The sequence below is a fragment of the Silene latifolia genome, unplaced genomic scaffold (assembly GCF_048544455.1).
Source record: "Silene latifolia isolate original U9 population unplaced genomic scaffold, ASM4854445v1 scaffold_286, whole genome shotgun sequence".
Taxonomy (NCBI): Eukaryota; Viridiplantae; Streptophyta; class Magnoliopsida; order Caryophyllales; family Caryophyllaceae; genus Silene; species Silene latifolia.
In genome coordinates, this window is record NW_027413226.1 from 88495 (window position 1) to 93248 (window position 4754).

The following is a 4754-nucleotide window of genomic DNA, read 5'->3' on the forward strand; positions in this document are numbered from 1 at the left end:
ATGCTTCTTCAAGCACTTAAGAATAAAATATATGGCTATTTGGTAACTATTACTTAAATTCGATTTGAAACAATTTATCATACTCAAAGTATATGAAGTGTTATACATCATTACTCATTTAATTGATCCGGTAGCGGAAGCAAATGGAATCAATCAAATATGTTCAACTCGATTGAACTAATCATGAATCTTATCAACATAAGACTTCTTATTTGACGCTAACATCACGTGGATTTATCTTCATAAAACGAGATATTATTGATGTATTATATTACTCCAAAGTCTTAAATCATTCTCAATGATCAATATGTCATCCACATACAAGACTAATTAAAATTACCGTAACTCCCACTAAACTCCATGTATAAACACAACTTCTCGACTTATCGAAAAAGTTTTATAACATGATCAAAACATTGATTCAAACTTATTGATGTCCTACTTAAGACCCTCTCTTAAGTTTCACATTATCTTAGGATTGCAATAATCTACAAAACTCATGATATGTATTGAATACATTCCTTCTAATTGAAGAAGTGGGTTTTTGGATTCACTCGTTATATGTATATCATCATTATGAAACACAATTCCTAAAAAGATCCGAATAGTGCAAAACACTTTGCAACTAATCAAGCTTTGATATCTCTCTTAGATATCCAACAATTACACTCGGAATTTATTTCGGATTTTCATGGCTCTAAGCCTTGTATTGAGTTGTGACTTAAACACTCTCATGTAAGTCATATGTTCATTACTTTCCAGAAGTAATTGATGAGTAGTATTTTAGTCGCTTTTTACTCATCCTTTTATCTTATTTCCGACTCGATTTTGTGTGCTTAAACGGTTTAATAGCTCATTTATTTACTACTTTATAATAATTAGTCGGCTTAGTTAGATTTAGTAATTACTCGAGTTTTTATAATATTAGTATTAATATTATTTTATTGTTTATATTTTGTAGGAGAGGTGGAATAATAAAGAGGAGATTCGAGTTATGAGTAATTTGAGACGGAATTGAGACGATTCAAGACAGAGTCAAAGGATGAAAATGGGAAGTAAACAAAGCAAAATCAAAAGTCAACCATTGACTTGTCACCTTCATCACCCCTCCCCTTTCGTCTTCTTCACCTTCACTGCAATTCAGCCAGCATCAACCTTCAATCATCATCTTCCTTAACCACCTGCACCACCATCAATCAACAACAACGAACATCAGCATCAACTACAGCACACCATTTCACGACATCACCACCATTAACCTTCTTCACCATAAATAATCCTCCATTTTTACTACTATGAAACCCGACACCCTCCTGCAATATCATGGTCGACAAATTCCGTCACCATCCACCACCAAACTCAGCCCTCAATCCAGCAACCACCATGCTTTCCTCCACCGATCAGCTCCTCCATGCCACATCAATCAAACCACCAAACCAAACCCAGATTCAATCCAAATAGCTCCATCAATTTCGTCCCCCGTCTCCGTCTGTATCAATCAGCAGCCCAGAAATCAGGCCACCCCGACCCATCAAACCCGACATCAACCTATTCCAACCACCTGCTACTTCCCATCTTCTCTCCAGCGAACCACCGTGGCAGCAACCCAGATTCGAGCACCAATCGACTCCAATTCGCAGCATATCAGCATCACAACGGTTCAAACTCGGCACTGAAACCCGACCCATCACAGTTTTCATGGTGTCGATGTCTTTTATGGAAGAAGGAAGCAAAAAGCAAGAAGAAGAGTCAACGAAACCATCGATTGAAATCAATGTTGCCGAGGGTGTAAATTATACCCGGACGGGCGAAATCACTATTCGACGGGTGTAATTATATCGGTCGGGGCGAAATTATACCCGGTCGGGTACAATTTTTGTGGGAGTTGTTTCCTGAGTGACTGAGTCACGTGGTCTTGAGAAGAAGACAAAAGGAGGAAGTTGGTGTTAGCTTTTTGGTGTGTGTCGTGTGACACAATTTTGAGAAGATTATTATTATTATTATTATTATTATTATTATTATTATTATTATTATTATTATTATTATTATTATTATTATTATTATTATTATTATTATTATTATTATTATTATTATTATTATTATTATTATTATTATTATTATTATTAGACTAGTATAAAAGAGATATTACATTAGATATTAACACCACACCTTACATTAGATAGAAAATTAGATTAGTTCATCATTCTCTGTCAATATTGTAGAACCCTAATATTTACTTTCTCATTTTCACTCAATAAAAAGTTGTAATCTTTCTTTAGTTATTAGTTTAAATCTTCCTTTGTTTATGCAAGTTCTTCATTCTCAATAGTTTACAATTAGTATTTTGGGTTGTATTTTGAAGATTTGAAGAAATTCATTCTTCCATTATTATCCAAGCTTGCTACTTTCCTCTTATTTGGTATAATTCTCATCTTTTATTTGCATTTATTTTCATTTGTTTACATTTCTTATGTTGGTTAATTGTTATTCATTCAAAGTTCCCATCTTTATCATGTTTACAATGTTTACTTGTGTTTCGTTGCAATTTATTGTTGAATTCTCACCCTTAAACATGTGTGAGTAGTCTAATCTAGGGTCTAGGGGGAATTTGGGTAATTAAGGGGATGAATTTGGTTTGTTAACCTTTTGAATTGGGTGATTATGTGGTTTCTACTCTTAATGCATTTGAAGTGTTTGTGGAAATGCCTCAATGAAAATTGGACAATTCATTAACATGTTTGGCTTACCTTGGTGTATTGTGCTATTAGATAGTTTTAGAAGTGCTTATAGATAAGTTTTAATGAAAGTTAGAACATCTCTTTGATGCATTCGATCCGTCTTGGTGTTCATGCTATTGGGTAGTCTTTATGTTTTATTTGTAGCTAGTTCATCTCGATCAAGTGACAACTTATTGAGGAGCTTAAAGTGACTAAGAAATTAGTCTTAAAGCCTTGACCACTATTATTACCCTTCTCTTGTTAGACCTTGTTTCTCCCCCTAATTGCCCTTTGTGAACCCAAAGACCTTAGCCTTCCCTTATTGATTAAAAGCAATTTCATTTAGTTTAAATTTTATACCTTGTTGCATCTTAGTTTATAATTAATCAACCTCTTACTTTTGTTTGACTAAAATAGGGCTTAAACGGACTAAGTATACACCCCCGCCATCTTTGTGTTCGACACCCGAATAAATACTACTTAATTTGGGTTTTATATAAATTGTTTTTGATTGGGAAGTGACGACAAATCCCTATATCAAAATGGCGCCGTTGCCGGAGATGGCGTTAGGTTATGGTTAGTTAGTTGAAGTTTCTAGCTTTAGTCTTTACTTGTTGTTTGCTTGTTTGTGTAGCTTGTGTGCTTCTTGTAGAGTGTGTGTGATTTTTGCCTTACCCTAGTGTGTAAAAGCACTAGGAGTCTTACGGTTTGTCAAGTTGTATGCCTAGGAGGAACCACCAAGCTTTGCTCTTTGACTCCGATCCCGAAAGGCTTTTTAGAGCCTTAAGGAATAAGACCACTGCAAGGGTTAGAACCTCTTCTCAAGCAACCATAAACCAAGCAAATTCACCCACCCAACCTCTCTTTGAAAACACAACACAACAACAACCAAACAACACCATTGATCCCCCCCTAGAAAATCCTTTCTACAATTTCCAACTCCCAAATACTCCACCTTAAACACCACCTCCTCATATACCAAATCTACCACCAATGGCTTTACGTGACCATAACCGTCCTAACCACAATGATGCTTGTGACCCAATTAATTTTGGCGCCTTGGCTCCCAACAACTTTGAGATGCATCCCGCCCAAGTCGGGTTGATTGAGAAGGATTTATTCGGGGGGCATATTGAAGAGGATGCCCATGCTCATCTCCGGAAGTTTAAAAGAAAAGTTTCAATGATGAAAAAGAATGGGGTGTCCGAAGACACCTTGAGAATGATGTTGTTTCCGTTTTCATTGACGGGCAAAGCGGACCGATGGTTGAACATTCACCCACCGGATACTTTCACTACTTGGGATGCTCTGGCTAAAGCATTCATGGCCAAGTATTACCCTTCCTCAAAGACCGCGATGCTTCGTAATGAGATTCATACGTTTCAACAAGAGGATGGAGAATCTTTGGGTGAAGCTTGGGACCGTTATCAAGACTTAATAGCAAGTTGCCCCCACCATGAAATACCGGAATGGTACATCACTCAAACATTCTTCCAAACTTTGCTACCGAGGACTAAGGAGATGGTAAATGCCTCCGCGGGGGGAGGATTTGATCACTTGAGTGATGAAGAGGGCATGACATTGATCAAGAAAATGGTAGATTCGGAAGCAAACTATGGTTCTAGAGGAAACATGCTAAGAAGGAATGGGAAGTTTCCTAAGGAAAACTCCTCCAACTCCGAGACAAATGCCAAGCTCGACTTACTCACAAAACAATTTGAGAAGTTTCAAAGAAATCAAGTGCACCAAGCCGCAACCTCACATGGGGCACCCATGGAGGAAGTGGCTCAAGTCTCAAGTTGTGAACTTTGTGGAGGAAGTGGTCACACATATGACTTGTGTGCCAACAATTACAACAACTTTGATGGGAACAATGTGCAAGAGGTGAATGCTTTCCAAGCATTTAACAATTTTTCCAACCGTCCACCTAGACCCTCATTCAACAACAACCAAGGATCCAACCAAAACTTTGCCAACCAATCTCAAGCATATCAAGATTATAAGGGTAACAAAGGGAACCAAGGTAATCAAAACTTT

General features: G+C 37.1%; 1 non-coding gene across 1 annotated transcript; it reads right to left on the reverse strand.

The window, feature by feature from the left end:
• Positions 1 to 4073: 4073 nt before the first annotated feature.
• On the reverse strand, positions 4074 to 4180 carry LOC141639156 (small nucleolar RNA R71). The gene has a single exon (XR_012542393.1). It is a non-coding gene; the product is annotated as a small nucleolar RNA R71 (small nucleolar RNA).
• Positions 4181 to 4754: the final 574 nt, after the last annotated feature.